Source organism: Ruditapes philippinarum, unplaced genomic scaffold, assembly GCF_026571515.1.
Source record: "Ruditapes philippinarum isolate M1 unplaced genomic scaffold, ASM2657151v2 ctg21_1_1_1_1, whole genome shotgun sequence".
NCBI lineage: Eukaryota > Metazoa > Mollusca > Bivalvia > Venerida > Veneridae > Ruditapes > Ruditapes philippinarum.
In genome coordinates, this window is record NW_026857242.1 from 395,292 (window position 1) to 421,794 (window position 26,503).

The 26,503-nt window shown below is 31.6% G+C and overlaps 1 protein-coding gene across 5 annotated transcripts in view; it reads left to right on the forward strand.

The window, feature by feature from the left end:
- LOC132749166 (potassium/sodium hyperpolarization-activated cyclic nucleotide-gated channel 2-like) overlaps positions 1-26,503 on the forward strand; it is a 211,143-nt gene that overhangs the window by 87,629 nt on the left and 97,011 nt on the right. The window lies entirely within an intron of this gene.

Sequence of the window (26,503 nt, forward strand, 5' to 3'; positions counted from 1 at the left end):
TAACAAGCTTACAAAAAGGCAATGTTAAAAAATGTATACTTTATCGGAATCCAATTAAACTTAGCAAAACGCTAAGTGGTATTTTCATGATAATATTGTATTATGTATACATATATATATTATCATTAGATATTTACACACAAGACATATATAAAAAATTGTTCTCATGTCAGTAGTAATGTCGTTCAGAGATCAAACAGGCCTCAACACCATTGTCGGATCACATAATGTAGTTCACAACTCTTGTATTTTATCCTTCAAGTAAAATATCAGTTAGAATCGCATGTCAAAACAAAACACTGAAATCTGGTTTTGTTGGGACAATATTGTACTCATCGTCAAATATAGAATCGTTAGGTTGATTTCACATCTTTATTAACACGTTAGTACAAAAAGCAGTATGTATTTCATAGTTATCTGGACCGTTAATAATTATTTTATTACAAAAAATGTTTTTAAGGAAAAAAGGCTTTGATATATTATTGATTATTTCACCCTTTACAATATAAAAAATGGTAGGGACATCGCTTTGCTTTGAAATCACCAAGAGTGAACAGATATGACTATAGTAAAAGGAAACTTGCTATTTAGTGATGTATTCTCTCATGAGTTAGATATTTCAAAATGATAGCATAAATCTAGTTATCGTTTAAACTACCAAACCTGACGAGTTGATAATCGTCTTTTTGTCATTATTTGGTTTTACGGAGCACCAACACAGTTTAGGTCATATGGCGCCGAAACATGAAAGCTGATTTAGGCTAACCTTGTGTGATACAATCTTTATGCATCACCAAGGGTCAAAACCACCTCACCTGCTGGAGCAAAGACGTGCATAGACTCCAGTAATTCGAACCCATTTAGTTGCCTCTAACGATCACCCAGGATTAAACAGTGGCTGCAATTCTGATGGCCCAACCCGTAAAAGCAATCTCTCATCCACAAGGGTCTTGCGATCGTGTTTTAAATGCTGTACTTACTGTATGTGTGACTTATCAAATGAATCTCATCTTGATACTTCTTGTAAAAGGATCAATAAAAGAGAACTGCTTATTGTACTAGTTAGATTATATTTCTAAGCATTATTGCATCTGTTTTATTTTCCATTATCGAATTTGTTTGTCTTATCAAAATATGTTCTTTTAGATAATCAATTATATAAATGGTTTTAGAGAACACAGTTAAACAATATGGCCAAAAGAGCAAAATGCCATTTACTAAGTATTAAGTTTTATACAAATCAAAAGAGATCATTCCCAACATAGACAAAATACTCTTTTGACAATTTGATTTAAACAGATTTTAATCAATTTCATAAAACAGAACGATTTCCGAAAAAATCACTTTAATTTTACGCCCTACATGGCTTGTATACTTAAAACTGTCCTTAAATTTAACATATAGCTATAATGTTGACTTTTACTATGTAGTAAACAGTTTAAAGCGTAAACGTCTTACAGTTGCAATTTCTTATACATTGACTTTTCTGTATGATATAAACAATGCAGCTCGAATACATTCTTAGAAAATCTTTATCTAATCGCTAAGTCGATGTTTTGGCAAATTGAATGGGAAATGTTAAACATCGTGAATATTTATTACTGCATATTAACAGATAATTATAGTGCTGAATTAGCATTTTTTTCGTAGCACATACCAGAACGATTAAAGTAGTACAATTAAGGATTTGTAGTTTTTGACGCATACAATCTTTACGTAGCCTTGTTGACAATGATTATGAATAATCATTTATTGATATTTGCCACCGGCCCATAACAACAATATTTACATTAAAATGCAATCTCATAGTCTTGTTGATGCATGCATTTACAATGTTATAGAAAACACAAACTATCATTATAGTTATAATTTGTGATAGATATTTGTCTTTCATTTTTATCAATTTGATTTTTAATGACATGTTAATTTAATAATTTTGTTCAAAAGTAGTCTATGAGGTCTCCATATCAGCAGTGTACATTGTTCTTTAAAGACACATTGTGCCTCAGAAATCCATATTGTAATAATTTTTCAATAATGAGTCTATAGCATGTTACATATTTTAAAGCTGAAGAAAGTAGTGCTGAACCTGTAGTAATGTGTCGTTAAAGTAGCTTAATGTGAATCAACTAGTATTTTGACTCCCGTACAAAATACTAATTCACTATAATATTATACCATGTATCTGGTTATGTATATGGAAAATGAGTATATACAAGATATTACTCATAAAATCTTTTTGAGAAAAAATAAAAGCATTTCTGAGGCATAATGATTTTAAAGTATAAAGTATTTAAAGAGATATTTTTTCTTTCTTTCTTTTCTGTTAGCTCTTGTGGGAGACAGGGGGATAGGGCTGAGAAGGAAGGGAATGAGTTTTAGTATTAAACTTAAACAAAATCAGTAAAAAAAACAGTTTAGGATTGATATCGACTTTCTAGAATTATACATTACATTAGGAGAGTTATGTACAGTCGTATCACCTATTCTTACCAACTTAATTAGATGATATGATATTTAATGAGAAATATTATTAAACATTAGACTAAACTACGTAAATTTAAAGAAATTGTAGGTATAGATATAGATATATCATTTTTATGTAAAAGTCTGTTAGCAGATAGAATCAGTTACATTGATTGATTGAATGCATAAACAACAATATAACGCATTAATACTAAAATGTCTTCCGCCTTGGTCATTATTTACTCGATGACGTCAAAGTTCTGGTAAAACGATAATTCTGTCTTCCAGAAAAGTATATAAAAGCAGATAATTAATATATTTTATGAGCAAAATGTTCTTGAATATCATGGTTGTTATTTATGATTATTATTAATAGAATCTGAAGTGAGATATTTAAAACATTTTCAATATTTGATGTGCAATTTCAAAATACCATAAGGAAAGGTTCCAAATACCATAGGGAAATAGCTATTGAATAATAGTGATTTTCGGACATTTATTATGCAACATGGCCATAATACCTGTCAAGACTTTATTACGAATTTATTATACTGCACTATCGTTTATAGTAATAGAAATAAATTCATAAAATGTGTAGCCATATTACTAGTTGTTAAGTTTTTTGACAGGTAAACAATCGTTTTTAAACGGTCAAATAACTTGTCAGGAATATTTATAACGAATTTATAATACAGCAAACTTCCTATTTTAGAGGAATAAGTGAGAATTCTTCAAAAATTGACAACAGCCGCGTATATAAAACAATATAAACGTCACGATTACCCAATGAAAAGCCATGTTACAAACGTGCAGTATTATAAAAATAAATGTCATCATTGTCCAATGGTAATCTACGTTACAAACAGCATTATTACAAAGATTTATTTGCCTATGAGTAGTAATAGTCATTGTTTTATTACATATAATAGTAGAACATAGAATATTATTATTATAATTATGCACATAATTGTTATCGAAAAAAAGATACATAACTGATTATTTGAGTGAACAAATTTATATTATGATAATTGAACAGTGTGACTGTTTAAATAAACAAGTCGAACTAAAACAGTGAAAATGATTAAATGACTCTACTAGCATCTCATATATTATCAACTCGGGTCAGTTATAGGCTAACCAAACCAATTTATAAAGGAATTCCGTATTTGTTCGAGACAATTTGATGAATTGGATGGTCAAGAAAGTGTACAAAGTAAGAAGTTATGAATGTCAGGGTATGGCTTTGTATATATGGCAATATTATGATATTTCTAAATTATGTATCAAGTCATTATTTAGGTTTCATTGTATTTGCATGTTGATTATTATGAAAAAAGTTATCGATAAAGCTCTAACGAATATCTTCTTGCAATGTTATGAAAACAATAGGGCTTATCACACGTTCCCGTTTGAGTTGTTAAATTAATATATTATAGAGCAAGTGTTAAATACTGTGTACCTGTAAAATGTTGTCACATACCTTTATATTTGCGTTTCCTTATGCAGTTTGTCACCTCCTATAGGGATACTTTTGGATAGAGAGCACCAAAATTGCTCAATTTGTAGTTATCGTCGTATAATGCACCTCGGACAGCTCTATTTGACGATTTTTGCCGAATAACGCTCCAAAATTCGACAAGACTCTCTAGAGTCATGTTAATTTCAGTGTATACACACCAACACATGACGACGTCGAGGTGCAATACTATAAGGCCTGCCTGTACCCTCTGTATGTCAGTTTGTTCGTTCCCTTGTCTCTCTGTTTGTCTGTCTGTCTGTTTGTCTGTGTCGATCTGTCTTTTGGTGCCTGTTATTAGTCCTAACTACAATTAATGGAAAAAACAATATATTAAAGCTTGTTTCGATCTTAACGAGCAGATAACTTCAACTGTTATGAGGAAAATGAGTAAAGTTTCTTAAAGTGTTTGATAAAAATCTTATCTAATGTGCTGATCTAAACTCCTTTCCGAGATCATAACGATGACAATCTTACCACAGGGAGACAACATTTGAGATTTTCCTGTCTTTTTTATTTTGCTTATTAAGAGTACTATTCGACTTAGTGCATGCTTTTCGCCGTATAGTGCACTAGGATTCCAAGCTTACAATACACCTAATAGAGTATCACTTTGGTGCACTATTCAAAAGTATGCCTACTGGGTGTGAAACAGCTTGCCTTGTCCGAATCACGATTTATTGCATACTCAATTATCAATTGTAGAATTAGTTAAAAGATGATACATAAAACGTTTCTTTGTAAAGAATCAAATCAAACATGTCTTTAAAACTACTCAAAACATAAAAAGAATATTTTAAAAAGAATCAAACATGTCTTTTAGGTTCTATGAAATAGAAGAAAATACACTTAAGTAAACCCATTATACTTGTTGCACCATTATAAAAAGTTTTATTTTTAAAGCCAGTGGCTGGATAAAATACTAGAATACAAATCACGTGCGTAATTCAAACTAATTCAAAGGAAAGTGCATTTGAATTGCGCAGATGAAAAACAATTTCCGGCTTTGGTTAATTGGAATATTAGGTTTATTTTGAGGCTATCTTTCAAAAATGTTGATTTGTTTTCCTTCACAAAAGTAAGCTTATCAATGCTTGAATTCAGTACTGCACGCAATTTTAATTTGTGATATTTGCAAGCGGATATATGGAAATTTGGGGTTTAATACACATAGTACCGACCTTTAAAAAGCCTTTATTTCGAGTTTGTATATAATCATTTTGATTTTAGTCATGATGGAAACTGATATATAATGTTTTTGAAACTCTATACAAAATACGTTGTTCTGATGTCATTGATGTCGACGAGTGGACAGATCATTATTTAGTTGATCTTGCTTATTGCACATTTTATGTACATTTGAGCCGTGTCATGACAAAACCAACATAATGGGTTTGCGACCAGCATGGATCCAGACGCAGTCTGATCAGGATCCATGCTGTTCGCTATCAGTTTCTCTACTTGTAATAGAGTTGGTAAGCGAACAGCATGGATCCTGATCGGACTGCGCGGATGCGCAGGCTGGTCTGGATCCATGCTGGTCACAAACGCACTATGTTGGTTTTGTCGTGACACGGCTCATTTACTTTCATGCGTATAAACCCACAGACACTTGTTATAATTTTTATCTTGTGTATTATTATAGATGTTGAAATATGAATTTTTTTCAAAACGGCTTATTTTAAGTTTTTTGATATATATGATCAGTACATGTGCTGGGATTGACAAATATGCATTTTATTTGGATTTTAAAGGCGTTTTGAGCTCCAAACCCCAAGTGTCTGTGTATAAACCAATGATTTTACAAAACAAAATAAAACATTTATTGATACAAGAAAGAAATACAAATATATCATAATCAAATTTGATATTTGCAACATAGTCTGTATGTAAAATTAAAATAAACATTTTTTTAGTACACACAGAGAATATACTTAAACGTTCACTCCCGGTTATGTATAGTGTTACAAAAACTGTCAGTTTCTTAAGAAAGAACTATATCAATTTGACCATACGGAATGCAGCTTCCCATTGATAATTAGTGCATTCTTTCATTTAAAGAAGACACATTCTGCAAGAATTTGATAAAATTCAATACTTTTCTAGAATAAAAGTATTTAACTCAAAGATGAATTTAGCATATCTTTAAACGTTATACGAATATTGTTATTTTTTGTGCTTTAACTCTTAAATGAAATATCCACAATTCATCTCGAGGTATATAAATTAGAGAAAAGAAGCGTTCACTTTACTGTGATTGATTGACAGCTACTGACTTAATTAGCTGATGTTAAAATAGATAGATGATACACGAAGTCAACTGACCTTCCACAACACTGATTTAGACACGTGTTGATAAAAAGGACCAGTCAATATATCAACTGTTCTCAATGTAGGTCAGCAAAATCCAAACATTTTACTGTAATGCAAGACATATATATCTAAGAAATTACATGATTTATAAGAAAACTGATATCTAGTATGGTGAGTTTATCATCAAATGAAATAAAAAAAATATATATACATGTAAAAAAATAAATTAATGTCAATGTAATAAACACAATGTTAAAAGAACCTTTCATATTAAATGAGGCGACACAGCAAATGTTTAATATTAAGAAAAGCATGGCAGCTCTCATAAAGTTAATGATATTTTCTGGTCCTTTGGCTTTTCATACTGCTTAAATCGGTGTTATGGGAAATATGGTGTACGTTTATGTGTGTGTGTGTGTTTTATATGAAAATCTTAACTATGCTACTTAACTGATATAATGTTCAAGATTTAAGTTCTATACATATGTTTGGTATTCCCTGTGGTATCTATCAGAATTTATCGCTTCTGTCCATCTACTATACTATCACCTCAGGTCATTTATAGGCTAACCCAACCAATTGATAAAGGAGTTGCTTGTTAATTCGAGACACTATGATAAATTGAATGATATACTAGCCGAGACAAAATAACACTGTATTAATGTTTGTGCGCTAAGAGAGATTTTATGTTGCTTGACATTGGAAACAAGACGATCAGTATTAAATAATAAGGCCGTCTTTTATTTCCTGCGTTCAGATACTAGCTTATCAAATTCTATATAACAAGTCAACCTAATAATTTAGAATAATTTTTTTAATATTGATTAAAAAAGATACAGATACAAAAACTTGTGTATGTTTTGGAAGCACGTTTACATTAACAAATGAACTACTGACTAAGGACTATTGGGTATTAGTCAAAGGAGGTCATGGGGAAACAAAAAACAATATATTCTAAATAAAAATATGACTTGCAATGAGTTATCTTTATTTCATAAGCACTTACTCAAGTATGTCTCAATCAAGAATAATAATAATTTATAAAAACCTGTGCAGTCTTTGACACATATAAAACACTTTGTGGTTGTTATAAAGAGCCAATAAAACAAATTATTCTTTACATGAAAATATATACAATACACGCTATTGCGCGCTTTTCTTATTGCATTATAAATTATATAAACATACAAAACACCTCATATAGTTATGATTCAATGAAGTAAAAATTATAATTATTAACAGCAAATGTTTTTATATAGCCATTTTTAAGCCATTATTTCAGACATGTGCTGTGTCACATCGAATTATATCAACTTCATTAATCTACACGTGAAAAATATTTAGTTTTGTTTTCTATGTCTGGAGACAGGGAAGTGAGCATATCAAACATTAGTCTATTAACAGACTGTTTATACATCACGATGCAAAATGCAGGAAACATCCATAATGCATTAAAAGAAAGGAAATCTCTCTATCTGATTCCTATTCGTGCTTGATGACGTCATAGTTGTGTACAGGTAATGTATTTGTTTACAAGGAGGAAGTTAGACAGAAGTAGGGAATACATGCATCGTAGCAGCATGTCGTAATTTGATATCATAAATTTGTTATTTAAAATGTGAACGTTTTCAGAAAAAGACAAATATTGTTATGATAAACAGTTGGATGAAGCAATTTTAGATACTTTCAGTTCACAACATGTCATAAGGTTTAACTAATTTCAGTAATGTTATTTACAGAAGTAAAATGAAATTTTTATACTTTGATTTTGATAATTCCTGGGCACAACAAAAAACCTTTATTTAGTTTTTAGATATCACGTTTTCATTAAAATAATTGTAAATTGCTGATATTTTCCTGTTTAATTATTATTGTACAGAAAAAGTAGTTTAATACAATAGTTAGCTAACTGTTTGTTATGTTTTGATTATTGGTCAATTCTTGAATAATAAATTATCAAAGATAAGAACAAAGGAACTGAATAGAATGAAAACTTCCTTAGGCAGTTGACTGTCATTTCCAGGGAGAGCTTAATTGTCACATATAATATAGGATGATATTTAATGTTTAACTATTGAAGTACGTAAACTAAAGTCATATTTGTTTAACATAAAAGAAAAAGATCAAGATTACAAGTGCAGTGAATTCTATGCCAAAAAAAAGAAAATAAGCTATTATATTATTAATGTTTCAACTTATATGCTTTAAAGCATTTATTAAGAAGGAAATATGAAAATGCTTAAAGCAGTGAATCATTTTCTTATAGAATTATATTGATTTATATAAACACATCACTTGAAGATTGTTATTTATTGTCCAAAGGTTTAGAACATTTGAAATATATCTAAAATATACCAGGCGTGATTGGTTTGTTTGAAGATTTTTTAATGTGATCGAAAAGGAAATTAATTCATAATAGGGAAACATGCCGTGTTAAAATGATATACATGCAAAGAGCGAAGTAATTTTCTACAAGATAGTTGAATCATTTCTTTTATTTTTTTATTTTTGAGGTAAATTTGTTTACCAAAACAAGATTTGTTTATCAAGCATATTCTATGATAAATAATTCAGTACAAACTGTGTCCTTCCAGGTGTAGAAAGAAATATATCATATTATGATAAAGTATTTCGAAACGTATGAATGGCCACCTGAGAAGAAAATTTTCTTTACTCATCCTATTTTTCATCTCTAATTTAATTTCATAACGGTATATCTAAGTTCTTCTGTATACTTAAAGATTATTATGAAAAGTTGGCCAGCTTAATATATTTAATAATTGCTGTTATAGACGAAAGGAAATTGTAACATTTCATGAACCACTCTCCAGTTTGTTTAATTATACACAAAAAAATATCAAATAGATAAATCTATCTGAAAACATATTTTGGCATTCGTATTGATATGTCAATCCATCTATTCCAGCTAAATCAGAATATTTATCCCATACTAGCTTGATATGTAAGTGCCAAATTACGACTTTGTTTTTTTTGTAATTCATTAATAAGACGTGTGTAATTTATTGATAAGCGAAGGCGGAAACAATGAATAAAAATGCATAAGTTCGTATTTAAGTTTGGTGACGTCATAGCTAAAGACAGGTGATATTTGTTTACAAAGAAACTACATAAAAAGCACTGAAAGCTTGTAGTCTGTCAATATGTCAATTTTATCATCATTGTAATTCGCTTTAAGAGTGGACGCTTATTTCTAGAATGAAACAACTTAGTCAAAAGCTACTATTTTTAGGAAGTGGATAGTTCATTTTTTTGCTTTTCTAATAAGTTAATGAAAAACAATATAACCAAACGTTATACATGTATAGTATCTAATGGTAAATGCTTTTAATGGTAAATGCTTAACATTGACTTGTCTTAATATTGTTAAACATTTTGTTTAAGTGCTAGAATTCCTCTAAAAATCAAGTTTAATTGATCCATAACTCTTATATCACTGTGACATTATAAATGTCTGCTTTTTCTGAATTTGTCTCTTAATAGTCGTCTATAATATGATTGTTTTATTACCCACCGTATGACCACATGGATCCATGAATGACAATAATTTTATCAAGTTTTAAAGAATCTATTGTTTGCATAAATTGACAGTTTGACCTGAAAATCGAAATATTTTTAACACAAATCACAATCTTTTCACACATGCTTTCTAATTGCAGTTTAATGCTGAAATTATGACTATCATTACATTATATTATTATATGATTATATTATATTTTTGTATTGATATGCAATCATCAACAGACCTATGCAATATAATCTGCGTAAAGTGAATGATATGAAGTATTTGAACGAGTTATCTTCACAGAAATTTTAAATTTTTTCAGGTGTTGAATAAAACATTTTGATCATAATTACCTTGGAAAAAAAGAAGATTATTCTTAGAGAATGATATTTAGATTAAACCTATCTCAACAATCAGGAATTAGAGCAAAACATAATTTTTTATCGATGGGTGATAAACATAAAACGTTAAATATTAAAATCCAAACAGGAAATAAGGTTATGAAAACATCTCTGTTAATACTTAAGTTCAAACACTAATGACAGAACAGCAGCCTCCCATGATTTCTACTATTTAAGATCAAAGGTGCAGATACTGTTGTTTGATTGACAATAAATAACTTAATAAGCAGATATCAAAGTTAATACAAGAGGCACAGAATCAGCTGGTATTCTAGCAATATAAATTACACTTGTGTTTAATCTAAAGAATGTCAGTTATGATTAATTATGATTTACTTATATTTGTCTAGCATTGAAAATAAAATAATATTTAAGTGGTAGGATTTTATTTATTGCATGTGTATTTAACTTGTCACTGCTATCAAAATTAAAGACGAAAAAATAAAGGTATATTACCTGTTAAACAATATTGGAACTAAGCACAGCATAATATTATATAAATATTGATGTCAACATAATAATGATATTACTTAGCTAAACTTTGTAAAGCAATAAAAAGAGAACTCGTGCTGAACAACTTCCCACCTCCATACACAGCAAATTAAACGAGGATGGACACATGTTAGCAAACTCTTTATGTATCATTACTTTACAATAAATGATTTAAAAAAACCAACATCAAAGAAATGATACATTAACACACATCTTTCAAATAAACTGGACAGGAATTTTTCATTTTTCAACTTATATAAAATCACCCCATGTCATCTATAGCACTAAAATAGTAAAATTAACAAAAAAAAGTAACAGACATTTTATATTTGCCTGAGAAACTATGGTGAATATAAAAATGATAAGAAATAGCGCGACAGTTTAAAAGTACTGAAGCAGAAGAAATAGTACATGATTTAGATTGACTTCTGTATTTTTAAAAAAAATCTTTAGAAATGTAATAAAATTATTATGCTGATATATGTTTGGACTTTGGACTATTGCTTGTTATATAATCAGAACCGTCTAGTCTTGTATAATCTTAATTTTTAGTCAATGCTTTGAATGGTAATTTCACCAATATTTCCAAGCATGATATTGAGGAAAAGTATATAATCAATAATCATGTAATTATGCGGTCTCACATATAACTTTATGATGCATATAAATCTTTTCTCCAAAGAGACTCTTTCATGTTTTTATTGAATAAACAGAAGATATTTATCTATAATTTGTTTCCTCTGGCAAAAGAACTTTTTTCAGAGGAAAATTGCTTTCATAGTTACAGGAACATGAAAATGATGCTGTGCATTTCAAAAACGCCAATCTCTGGAATTCCTTTATGAAATCAAACGTCTTTGTATGAGATCGGTTATATGATTTCATCAAAGCATGTATCTATTTGATTAATGTCTGCAAACCAAGTAAAATACATATATTGAAAACAAAGCTGCGTGACTTTCCAATATGCAAGTAGACATTTTAAATGTTTTATTGCGTTGTTACATCCCATCAAGTGTAATGCATCACGAAGAACAAATATTGAAATATACTCAATATAGATATCCTAAAAAAATTATAAGTAGAAAACTGTGTATATATATATTTTTTTTAAAAGCAAGTTATTAAATTTGATGCTATAATCCAGTTATTTTCTATTATGTCATTTGGTGTTGTTATTCTGATTCATTTTCTTTTATTATCGTTATAAGATAATAAAAAGTCAAAAGGACAACATTTTCAACATGTTTTTCAATTGTAGTAATAGAACGTGTACTTGATCTTCAGAAACAGAAACAGAAACAACCATAATTTATTACATTTAAATTATTTCTTGTCTATGCGTGCCCGATGATGTAATATGTTTAGAAAGGTGATATATTTGTTTACAGAAAAATAAGATAAAAGGAAGGAATACATGACTTTTAACAGCGTGTGGTAATATGATTTTTGTTTGACTGAAATAAAGCATAATTTATATATATTATATATATTTTTTACATATTAAACAGGCATTGATTCTACCTTTGGTATTTATTAGAAATTCGTATAATAAAGTAAAGTACCTTAAAAAATTATGTAATGGATTTTATACAGTTTTATTAAGACAGTAAAAGACAAACTTTATTTATAGATAGTTATTGTCAACAGTGCAAAGCATAAGCTTTAAACTTGTATCCGACATGAAATTATATTATCTGATGTAAATATATCATAATCATAAATACTACTTTGTCACAGGAATATTCTTAAAAGTTGATTGTCACTTTAATCAGAAGGTAACCAGAACATTTAGATAAGTTAAATAGTAAAGATAATTTCTAATTAATACGTGACATGTAAGTGATAGATGAAATCCTGCATGATAAATTGCCAAATCTGCAAGCCAGAAACTGAATGATGACTCTGTGTTTGTTTATGGGAAATTAGGCACTATACACATTAATTAAAAATGCAATGATATTGTGAACAAGTATGTCGTTATCTAACATAAACATGTTTATTATGGTATTAGATATGCAGAAAACAATTAAAACGACAATATCAACAATCATTTCCTGATTGATTGGCAAACAGCAATTGTGAGCGCATTAAAATAATGAGAATACTATCTCGTATTTAATACATAAAATAATGGATTGCTTATTCTTTAAATTTACGTAGATAAACATTATTTCTGTAATATGTTCACCGGTAAGTTGACTTAAGTAATCAATGCGAGTTAAAGTGTTACTTTTATAATCTTAGGTTTATCTTAATATTGAATTGACCAAACTGTTCACTTGTATCACAGTAGTTAATTGCCATTGTAGTCCATTTGTTTCCCATGGATTTGCACTTTGTTTTAGGTTTTGAAGTTAATCAGTAAGTTAAGTTAAGTTAAATGGGATTAAGTTAAAATAAGTTAAGTTAGTTTCTTTCACACATCAGCACATTATAAGGTATATTGTCCCACTTAAGATGGACAGACACATTAATCATTAAACAGGTGCGGTTTTTGTATACATTGCTTGCAATGTATACAGAGTTATAGCTGTATTTCAGATTTAGTACACCTAACCTGTTTTGCTGAACAACATCCACCTTTGGATGAAACCTCGATAAAAGTAGATCCTCATTTTGCAGGATTGTCACATTAAGATCACTTTTTATTAATATACTGTTTGCATAGTGGTCAATAAGCTTTGAAAGTTCAAAACTATGCACTTTCAGTTTAAATAAACATTTTCTAAACATGAAAGCAAAAAATATGAAAATTTCTATTTCATTCATAAAAGCATTGTGTAAACCTACGCTTCAAACTTCGTATCCACGCATGCGCGTGCAAGAATGAATGAATTACGACAGACTCTGTATAAAAATATGTCCAACATCCAAAATTAATATTAAATCAAACAAGTAAACCTTATTTACTTTTAAATATAGACTTGCATACTTTTTCTATTTCAAACTGTTTTAGAAAACGAGCATATACAGATATATATGTCTTATTTAGTGTTATGTAACATTGTAAGCGTCTGTATGAATGGATTAAAGTTTACGTTCTGAAAACGTATTGTCATATAATTGCATATAATAGAACCCTATCAACGTGGTGGCATCGGAGGAGTATGCAATTATTTGTTTCACACCTGCAGTGTGAAGTATTTCTGCCACTTTAGTGAAATATATCGTCCAAAAGCCATTTTCGGGAAAGGGAAGATTCGTACTCAATATTATTCGAACTCTTCTTCTTCTCTTCTTCTTCTTCCAATATAGTACAGACACCTTCCGGCGTATACTCGTACTAGCGCAGCGCGGTGTGAGAAGTGTCTATGTACAAGAGTGATTTAAAAAAGTACTATGTATAGTGCTGGTAAAAAGGTAAAAACACCGGACTGTCTATCGGAGAGTGAGTGGGAGTGCTTCCCTCTTGAAGCTGTCTATGGTTGTACAGCTTACAACTGTCTGGGGAAGACTGTTCCAGAGGCGGATGGTGTCTGGGAAGAAGGATCGCTGGAAGCACTGGGTCCTTGCAAATGGTACCAGGTTGTGAAGTCCATGTCCTCGAACAGAGATGACTGGGGTGAGGTTGGATGAAGGGACTTCTACTAGGCCATTTACTATACGGTACATCATGGTCACCTTGGCATGGGCTCTGCGTTCTCGGAGGGTAGGCCACTGTAGGTGTTGCAGCATCGATGTCACACTGCTGGTTCTTCTGTAGTCTGAGAAGACCATTCTTGCTGCTCGGCGCTGCACCATCTCCAGTTTCCAGATATTTGCCTCAGTGAAAGGGTCCCAGATGATAGAGGAGTATTCCACCAGAGGTCTCACGAGGGTCATATAGCAGAGCTCTTTGGTCCTTCTTGGGCATTGATTGATGTTTCTCTGTAGAAAGGATGTGGCATTGTTGGCTTTCTTTGTAGTTAGATCAATGTGATGGTTCCTGTTTAGTGACTTCTGGAAGTTGAGGCCTAAATATTTTGCTGTATCTACTTCTTCTAAGATGTGTCCATGGATGTTATATGGTTGTCTGATTGGTTTTCTCTTGTTTGTTATGTGGAGTATCTGGCATTTTTGAGGGTGGAATTTCATCAACCAATCCCTTTCCCATCTTTGTAGTCCATCTAGGTCTTTTTGTAGGGCTATAGCATCTTGGTCTGAGTGGATAGAGCGGTAAAGGGCACAGTCGTCAGCAAACATTCTAGTGGTGGATTCAGGTGATACATAGTTGGGTAGATCATTAATGAAGATGAGAAATAAGAGAGGTCCTAGAACACTGCCTTGTGGGACACCTGACTGGACAGGTGCTTCACCCGATTTGCTGCCGTCTAGTAACACTCTCTGGCTCCGATCCCCTAGGAAGCTGTTTATCCATTTTAGTAGGTTGTTTCGTATACCATAGAATTGAAGTTTTGTAAGTAATCGGTGGTGTGGGACCTTGTCGAAAGCTTTGGAAAAATCTAATAAAATGACATCAGTCTGACCAGCAGAGTCCATATTGCAAGCAAGGTCCTGGACTGTCAGTAAAAGTTGAGTCTCACAGGATCTGCGTTTACGAAATCCATGCTGGGCATCTGTAAGTATGTTGTAGGTGTCAAGGTGTTTCATAATGGTGCTTGTAACGATGTGCTCAAGTGCCTTACATGCTATGGAAGTAAGAGAGACAGGTCTGTAGTTCTCTGCTTTACTGCGGTCGCCTTCTTGAAAATTGGTACCACGTTGGCAGTTTTCCAGTCGTCAGGGATGATTCCTTGGTCCACAGATGCCTGGAAGAACAGTGTAAATACAGGAGTAAGTTCTGTAGCTGCTTCCTTTAGAAGTCTTGCTGGGAGTTGATCTGGACCTGTAGCCTTGTGTGGATTAAGTCCTGCAAAGATCTTCTGTACTCCGCTCTCTGTGATTGTAATATGTCCAACCGTATCATGTGGGCTTGGTCCCGTATCAGGAATAGTTGAGATGTCTTCATCCTTGTTGAAAACTGAAGAGAACTGCTCATTCAGGATATTGGCCTTTGTGTCGCTGTCGGAGTGAGTCATGCCCGTTTTTGCTTTCAGTGGTGCTACTCCCTGACTGTCTGTTTTCTTGCTTTTAATGAAACTGTAGAACCTTTTGGGATTAGAGGCAGACAATCCTAGAAAAACTAAGGATTTGTACTCAAAATTATTCGAATTTAGCCTTCGTAATCGGTATTATTCGAACTGACAATCATGGCAGATACGTTTAGACCCCCCTGGACATTTAGATGTTGAAAATGGTAACATATCACATAACTTTATCAAATGAAAGCGCCAATGGAAATTTACTTTACCAGTGTTGACTGCCAGTGGAAATGCTGAGAAAGATGAAAAGATACAAGTAAATATCCTATTACACTGTGCTGGACCTAAAGTTATCAATTTACATGGGCAAATGCAGACCATAAACTGAAAGTGAAAAAAATATTTGACAATCCTAGAAAAAATGAAGTGCTAGAATCACACAGATTTTGGGTAACAAATCCAGATGAATATTCATCATTTGACAGTTTTCTTAAAGAGTTTTGAAAGCATGTTGAGTCTAGAAATATATTTTGAAATATGTTATTTACAATCAAATCACTCAGTCAGGCTTAGCCACCCTTAACATTTTTTTTCATAACTCCTTAGACTATTGATATATATAAGGTAAAATTATTAGCCATATATGAGCTTATGATTGCATGGGCAGTTAAATTAAAGCCATTAGTAAAAAAAGGGTTAACCTGGGATAACCAAAGTGAAGAGTGAAATATGACACTCAACACAGGAATATTCTAAATATTTAGATTGATGTTTATGATCAGATTTAGCACAAATAGTAATTTAATTTCCCCTGATACCACAAATATGAATTTATTTAGAGTCCTGAAGATCTTTTTATGATGAAATCTTAACTGAAAAACCAGGTTTAACTGAATAATTATAAAATTCCTTGCCACAATAACTAAAAGGTACATTAAGCCAGTCAAAAAAAAATTCTATCCATATTCATCATTCCTCCATCCATTTGATGAATTTCTCCAACTGGTAAATTTTTCATCTTATTATGTTCTGTTTGTTAATATAAAAGATTTTTTATGTTTATATACAGCTAGAATAGTCTGTAATGGCTAAGATAGACAGATAAGAACAAACTATTTAGTATACATGAGTTACATCCCTTCAAATGGAAATAAAGATGAAACCCATAAGAAATTGCCATGTCTGACAGACAGCAAAATTATAAAATTCTGCAGGCTCAGTTTAATTAGGCCCATTAGGAGGTAGTGGTAACAACTGTGGGTCAAAAATGAAATGATATCATTTTCAAGGGATGCTTCTGATATGATTTACTTTAAAAAATGGGTCATTATCAATGAATGTTTCTTTGACTTCTATGCCCATGTGTAATAGATTATTGACATTGCCAGCTAGATAGCTCAGCTGAGTGAGTCAGTACAGCCCACATACATGTATAATATTCTGATTCAGGTTTGATTCCGGTCAAACTGCACATTTTTCTCACCCTGTGATATTTTCACCCTGTTACTTTTAGGGTCCAATATATGTTTATGATGGTACATAACTGAATCATAAGTCAATTCACTTTGTTACTTAAGTGTGCCAATGAAAAAGGAAAAATTTCAATATGCTGTGGATTATGTCAATGCATAGAACTATGAGACTGAAAATATTTAAGCTGTAGAGCTGCTGTATGGTATTCCAACGGTTCTGGTTTTTTTTGGTAGTGCTGAGGTATGGTATTCTGAGTGTCTCTGGTTTGAGTTTTAGTCAGGCTGCATTATTCATTTTCTCACTCTTTGAAATTGATAAATATTTTCAGCTCATTATTGGCAGGACTGCATATATTAATGATTTATTTGTATTAAATCAATATTGTTAAATATTTAGTTATTGTCTATATATGTGACTTTATTTTTGATAAGGCATTGTAACAGTACTACTTTTTAATTTGACCTTTTTTGTATTAGGGGGAGAAGCCCTTAATTAACTCCTTACCAGTAAGTTTTATTGTACACGATGATGATAGCTTGAAAGGATTTAGCTAAAAAAGATACTACATGAATCATTTTTTTTCCTATTGGATTGTAAAATATTTATTGATTGTCAAACAACTATATGGAGTTCTCCAGTCGGTGACATTAAACAGTCCCAGCTGGCCATACATGCAGGACCTTGCAGACCATGAGACAGGGTGGTCTGTACCAAGACAAATCCGATATCGAGACATGGTGGACAGGACAGACAGTGATGTTCAGATCCCCCACTCAGAAAGGAAGTTACTACACTCAAGGTCCTGGTCTTCAATTACTTCATTTGCTTACTTGGAGTAAAGGTGCCGGAAACAATAGTATGGTATCACAAAAAGCACAGACTGTGATAAAAGTCAAACCAAAAAAGATACTATAAACTGAATTCATAGATTATATAAAAGAAATTTATTAATTCTTTAAGTTTATAGTTAACATAAAAAAAAGATACTGAGTACATTTGTATTTAATTTTGATATATAGCATATTACCACACATAAAGTGCATTATGCCGTATAAATTTCAACTTAGTGCTTAAATACTTTCTGATGCACTCAGTAAGCAAACATGATTTACTAATCTTTGGATTCCCACACTCTTCTCCACCTAGCTCCAATGAGATCCACTTGGTTGACCATAACATGTACCATACCTCATATTGTTTGTTTACAGTTTGGAATGAAAAAAATGAAAGTTTATTCTAGATATTATAAAGCTTTTATTAAATTTCACAAGGCTTTCAAACACATCAACAATGTAATTGTCATTTTATTTTTTGAAAATGTGTTGGACTGCTGGTCTGATGCATGTAGATGCTGTGTTGGCATATAGCGATTCTCCTCTTTTGTGTGTGTGTGCATGCATGCGTGCATGTGTGTGTGTTTTATACATTATATAGTTAACATCTTTGAAAACATCTTGTCGAATTTCAACCAAACTTGGCAGGGTTGTTCCATGAGTAAAGGGCTTCCAAAGTTGTTCAAAGACTTAAATGAGGCCTAGAGCATAGATATTTTACAAAAGGCATTGTCTGGTAGACATTCACAAGATTTTCACATTATATCCTGGGGGTCAAATTAGCCCTGCACTAGGGTTCATAGATTTTCCTGATATGTATGTAGTTAAAACTTAAAATCTTCTCCTCTGAATTGACAAAGACTAGAGGTTAGATATTTGTCATGAAACATTTGGTAGTTAACCTCTACCAAGATTATTCACGTTACAGCCCAAGGGTCAGAATTAGCCTCACCCCTGGGGTCATATATTAAGGTTTTCCTTATATGTATATAGCAAAAACTTTTTAAAAAATCTTTTTATCAGAAAGTTTAAGGCTTAGAGCTTAGATACTTGGTAAATAATATCATCAGTACGTCCTTTACCAAAGTTGTTCAAATGTTGCCCCTAGTGAAATAGCACCAGGGTGTCATAGGTTTTCCTTAAATGTATAAACATGTATAGAAAAAAAAACATAAAAAATATTCTCCTCTGGATTGACAAAGGCTAGATGTTTGATATTTGGCATGAAACCTTTACATGTGTAGTAAACCTCTATCACTATTGTTCAAAATATAGCCCTGGGGTCAAAATGGCTGTGCCAAGGAGTCTTTTTAGGTTTTCATTATATGGTATGTATAAAGTAAAAAACTTTAAAAAAATCTTGTCTGAAGGTACAAGGTTTACCAGGCATCGTGGTGTCTTAGGATTTCCTTAAATGTATATACATGTATAGAAAAAAAACTTAAACAGTATTCTCCTCTGAATTGACAAAGACTAGAGGTAAGATATTTGGCATGAAACATTGTGTAGTCGATCTCTACCAAGATTGTTTTAATTTTAGCCCTGGGATAAATATGCCTTGTGGGAGGGTTGGGGGGGGGGAGTCATTTATTTTCGTAATGTACTTGTAGTAAAAATTTAAGAATGTACAAGGCAAGAGCTTAGGGCTTTGATGCCTAAATTTTGTCAAGTACAAATGCTTTTATTTTGAATCAATAATTGCACTATGGAGTGCATTTTTTCCAGTGAATGCGTTTTGCATGTAAACAAAAATGTTCACCTAACTTTTAAGTCTTGCTGAATGATTCAATACCACATTTTTGTAGACTACAAACCCGCATGTTGGTCTTGTTTTTAAAGTAATAGATAAAAGCACTGAAGACTCTATTTTACTATTTCAGCATTGTATAATGCAGATAAAAAATCGGTCTTTGCAAACTGATTTCTGTATTGCTCTTCAGTTTCGCAAACCATATATAGTCTTGCCTGGAAAAACACAGCACTAGTCTGTAGGAACAACACCTCTTTCTTGTCCTATTAATAACTTGAGAAGAAATAAGCCTAGATTTGTGTTCGAAATTGACTGTAACCAGAAGATGATTTCTATTGAGTTCAGTAGATTAAAATCACATGGTCTTGATGTCAAGCAATGTATACCTCAGTGCCTGCAGTGCTTTGATTCTTTATATCGTCAAGGATAACCTTGTCCTCTCACTGTATCATATAGATTACATATTAGATAAGTTATGATGAAAAAAAAAAGGATTGACTTTGTAATAGACCTATTTCATGTATACCATGCTTATATCATGTCATTGATGTTATCATATATATGCACCATATATAATATACTAGATATGTTATGATGAATAAGAATAAGAATTGGCTTTATTTCATGTATACCATGCTTATATCATACCATTGATGTTATGTAAGTAATAGAAAGAGCACCGAAACACGAGGCTATCTGATTTGTACGAGGGGGCGTAGCCCCCGAGTATTAATCAGATTGCCGAGTGTTTTGGTGTTCTTTCTCTTTTGTATCATAGTCAAACATAAAAGCACGTTCCCTGTTGTCACAATATGAAACCTCGGCAAAAAAGAACCAATGAACGAACATCTGAATATAACATTTCTGTCGCTTTCCCTTTCTCTGCCGTCACAATATGTAAACCCCAGCAAAAATGAGCCAATCAATGGGCATGCTCTGGAGTGCGGGTAACTAATACCCGCACTCCAGTTAACGCACTGTGCATGTATATGTATACGATTTAACCCTGACACATTTTCAACAGAAAGGTCTCCAAACTATGATACAACTACTGATTGTATCATAGTTTGGGGACCTTTCTGTTGAAAAAGTGTCCGAGTTAAATCGTATACTTATACATGCACAGTGCGGTAGCTGGAGTGCAGGTATCAGTTACCCGCACTCCAGATCATGCCCGTTGATTGGCTCATTTTTGCTGGGGTTTACATATTGTGACGGCAGAGGAAGGGAAAGCGGCAGAAATATCATATTCAGATGCTCGTTCATTGGTAACTTTTTCCCGGGGTTTAAAATTGTGACAACAGGGAACGTGTTTTTATGTTTGACTATGATACAAAAGAGAAAAAAGAACACCCAAACACTCGGCAATCTGATTTATACTCGGGGGCTACGCCCCCTCGTACAAATCAGATAGCCTCGTGTTTCGGTGCTCTTTCTATTACCTGTATAATTTTTGTGTACTGATGGGCATACTGCATTTAATGAATAAAGTTTATCTATCTATCATATACATGTATAGATTTATATAATTGTTCTGGGTCCATTCGAATGAAAAAGACAGCATAAGAGGGCAATTTATCGCCTGCCAAAAAGCTTTAGTACACGATTATAATAAAAACTCAAATGTCATTCGGGGATCATACAATGTTCCAGAATTGTACTTATACATGTGTTTAAAATGAACATAATAATCCTAACATTTAGATACTAGTTTTTGTCACAGACATGGTATCATCATATACAAAGAACTTGGTTTAAAGTTCATGTGTATTTGTAACATGTTTTTATCTATCAAAGAGAGGCACTCTCTAGATATCAGGAAATACTACTGACTGTTTTATTTCCGGGTTATAAATTAGGTTCTTAAATTAAGTGTGTATGTCAGCCAGATGAACTGTAATGAGTCAATATTGATACATCTTAATTCTCCAGAAGTTCTCATGATTCTTGTCGGAAACATTCCAAGGTAGTTTGCTTGATTTTGAGCTGACACATTTACAGACTGTTTGCTATTGGCACCGGAAGTAGACAATGAAACAAATGTAATTGAGAGTATTGATGTATCTTACATTAGGTATATGCAAAAGAAGAAGTTTGAGAAGGTTCAGAAAAATATTTTCTCTTGCAGAAAATCAGTCGTTTAGAAATCCGGCAAATTACTTCTTGTTGTACTGGAATCAATCAATTACATTTACAGTTAATATCTGGAAAACGTGATCCCTCGGAAGCATAAAAAGGAGCAAATTAACATGAAAATTGCAGACTCGGTTTGATTGAGTCCCAATACCTAAGGGAGATTATGAAAAGGTGCAACATTCTCAAGACCCTTGCACCGGCTAGAGCAAACCATTAGCTGATTTTTTGTGTTTTTATCATCTTCCTGTTTGAGGGACCATTTCATATGGTTTACCGACATGTAAATATATATTCATTTCCGTTAAAACATAATTACACTCCAAAAACATATACTCTAATATCAGAACAAAACCTAAAAAAAAGGTTTACAATTTCGAGTTATTTTTGTTCAATATGATCAATAATTGAAATAACTGAAATGCATTCGAGCTTTTTATTGTTCATTGATATTTACCCATTCATGTATTGTCATTTAATACAGTCTTTTACGGAAAATGTTAATAAGCATTAGCGAAACGCTCGATATCACCATCAATATAAAAACTTTATTTGCTGTGATTGCTTGAAGCATAAAGTTCAACATATTCTTTTATACCCCCTTTCTTTTCGCAGTATATTAACATTTTGTTTTTAAATTCTAATGTGAAAAAAACGCAAAAGGCTATGTATATTGACAACACATTTTCAAATTAAATCGTGACTGCAATTGTTAGTGGAAATAATTCTGTATGTGTTTGTAACAAAAATCATGACATACTTATTTCCCGGAAAAAATCTAAATAATAATAATAATTGTTTACACAAGTAGTTATAGAAAATAAATTCATGATATGATATGGAAAACACGCCTGTTAGCTCACAGTGTATGTGTGTGTTCGTCAGATAAAAATATATGTTAACGATATATGAATAACGTAAGGAATATTAATGTTAACCTTGTGGATGTATTTGATATTGTGAATTTAATTTTCTGCAAGTAAGTTTTAAAACAATTTTCAGTATATTTTACTTATTTATACATCATGCAATCTGATGCGATATACAAAATACTCCTTTTTTTCTTTAGACAAAAAGAAATATTTATTAACTTTATTCTTTTCAAGATCTGCAAGATTTCCTCTATTCGCCTAAACTAATATTGATTGCCTTACCCAAAACACATTTTATTACACATTCAGTTTTCAGTAATTGAATAAAAGTTATAGATCAAACATGAAAGATGTATTTGAAAAGAATCAAACGTACCTTTTAAAGTTGATAAATTAGAAGAAATATGCTAAAATTTGACCAGTGATACTTTGTTCGGCATTTGATAAAAGGACTAGGCTTGTCTGTTTAAGTCAATAGAAAACGCTGCATTAAATTATGTTAACTTGGTGAATTAAACCATCTTATTTCCATAATAGAACTAAAATTATAACATCAAGTTTCTAGTGTATTGTGATGTGTTCCTCTATGACAAATTGTAATATTTAAGTATTCTAGTTTCAAAACTGAAAACCTTTCATCATTTGCAATCCCCTAATAGGCTGGTGTAATGAACTTTAAAGTACCATCCGAGATGAAAGAAGAATGAGATTACAAATATTCATGTATGAAGCTTGTAGATATGTGGAATTTTGCTAAAGCATGGACGTTAACTTGCAATTACAAGTACCATTCATGAACAGGCTAAAATCAAACCGAGCCTGCAACGTTTTCAATTTGGCGTTTTGGGCTTTCCTAAGATTCCGGGTTTTTTCTCTCTATCTTATTTTCTATATCGGTACAGAAAAGCTATTTTTCATTTATTTTATGCGTTTTGTAAATAATTATTTCTGTATTTTGATTATGGTATTAGTTTATAAAAACTGTATTATAGTTCGATTGTGCAGGAAGCTGTAAGTTGATAGACACATTCCCAAACTGTTTCTGCAAACAACTATTACTTAGCAGTTAAATTTCTTCCTTAAGGAAACAGCGGCTTGCACCTGGCGAAAGTGTTGTATTAAAGATACATGTAGAATGTTTAAAAGATTTACAGAATGGTGTAAAATTAAACGTGGGTTGCCTTTTGTAATATTGTTAACTTATAAAAGTATAACGCATAATCAAGATTAAGGTACGACCTACTAAAGGTCTTATATCTTTTTAATTTAATATGAGATTAAGGATTTTGTTATAATAACACCCATAACAGATAACACTTTTTCCTGGCACAGCATCTTAATAATAAGAACAAACTGTCAGATATTCTCCTAAGTTTAGAATTATTGTATATGATGTTAGCAGTGTATAAATTTGCCATCAGAATAAAAATGATCATTTAATAGTTTCATAAACTCTTGAACTGAAACTCTGTTGTATGAAACGCAATGATAAGCTTGGATAGGTATGCGATTATTGTAAAATTTTGATGTAGATACTGTAGTATAAGAGTCTGCATGTGAGAAAGCAATCCAGGAAGCTTACAGAATGTCGGGATTGTGTTCAGGTACCCAATTATACCTAAAATAATGTAAAAAGTTAAATTTCAAAACTGAAGGGGCACCTGAGGTCTTCCTACCTCCACCAGTAAATCTCGAAAGTCGCCATATGACCTTTACTTTGTTGGTGGGACGTAAAACTCTACCAAAAATACTGTAGTATAATAGATATTTACTTAATTTCTAAATGTAAAATAAACATCTTATGATGTATACACTTTGCTGTAATCTCTACACACGACAATAAGATATAATATGAATACATAGTGTCAACAAAAAACTTGTAGCAACTTTTTTAAGAAAGGACCGAATTGACTTGACCAGTAATAGGGAATGTAGCTTCTCAAACATAGTTTGTGATTTCTCTTATTCAAAGTATATACTCACTTTTTGTAAAATTTGGAAACAAATATAAGAACGGACGATATGTAAAAAGCACTTTTCTTTCTCATGTTTATCTTCCAGAAAAATCAATCGACTTGTTACAAGGACAATCAACATACAATGTTTGCGCGAACTCAGACATTTATATATTGTTGCTTGCCGCGCCTGTTTTATTATCCAATTCATCATATTTTCTCGTCTAATATTCTCCATTAGATTGGTGTAGTTATCATTTAGATGTTTAGATGACCTGAGGTGTTACTGTAGCAGACGAACAGAAGCGATCAGTCCAATCCAATATTTGTCAATTCAAAATATTTATATAATCTTGAGCATGAGCCAGGAATACAAAGGAAGATTATATCCTTACTGCTTTTAGTACAAGTTACTTGTCTTTGAATATTTTATTGAATGAATTAACATAAGCTATGCGTATATGTAAACTAATACATTTGTAAATTACATAATTGACTGAAAACAATTGCCAGGAATATGTAATGAATGTGACATGTAACAAAATTATTGTCATACGATCCTTTTAAATAGTTGAACAGTAAAATATTATACCGGAAGATATTGAATATCCTCAGATATAGCTCTGTCATATCATTATGCAATACTTCCGATGCATTCATACATGTTTGTCGAGATACTTTTGAGATTTTGAGATTTTATATCATTTCGTTTATTTAAAATACGACAAACATTATATTGTGACAATGATTATGATAAAGAAAACAAGTAGCCATTTCCTTGGAAATAGTACGTTATAACCATATTTTGATTGAATATACAGCAGCTAACCGCATAATTCATACGATATGACATTATTATGAGCATATTATTGTTGGACTAATTAATTCTTAGTTTACTTGCGGTGTTTGAGAATTAATCATAATGACATTTTCCCTATTAGGAATAGATTCTATGTTTTCCCGTCTTGTAAAACAAAACTGGGCGTTCGCATATCGTAGAAAACGATTTATACAAAAGTAAAAAGAGGTATATTTTGAGAAATTATGTATATAAATAACGCAAATGAGAGGGAAGCGTCAAAGTGTTCCATGGGAAATAATCAAGAAAAAAGATCGTCTCTATCAGCGCCTTTGATTACCTCCAGTGTATAAGCTGTTGTAAGACTTCCTTATTGTACTCGTTTTATTGGTTGGACTGATATACAATCAGCTAGAGTTTCAGATCAATGCTTTAAACGATCAATGTATTGTTTAAACAAATAGAGAAGTGTTTAAAGTTCACGAGTTTTTTATGCTTTTTTCTTTCTTTTTTTTCGCATAATCTTTTTTATTTTATTTTTTTTTCATTATACATTTCAATCATTTACGTTGACATTTTACAACCATATCTCAATGTTCACATCCTTTTTTGTATAAGTTTTATACAATTACAGTAAGTTTAATAGTTATAATTATAATAAATTACAAAGCAATTAATATACACAATGACCTATCTTCTGTAATGTATTGAATACAAATGGATAAAACGAGAGAAATGTCAAACATTGTCACAATCGTAAATTTAGGCATTATGCCCCAAATTAGTACTTGCGTTATTTTATCCAATTACAAGTGACTTGTTTTCATATTGAAGCTGAGTAAAATTATAAGTTCTATGTATGTTTTAGCAGTTTCCATTGGAAACAGGGATTCAATATCTCTTCATTCTTCAGTCTCTCATTCTATTATACATGCACTGACATGGCATTTTTA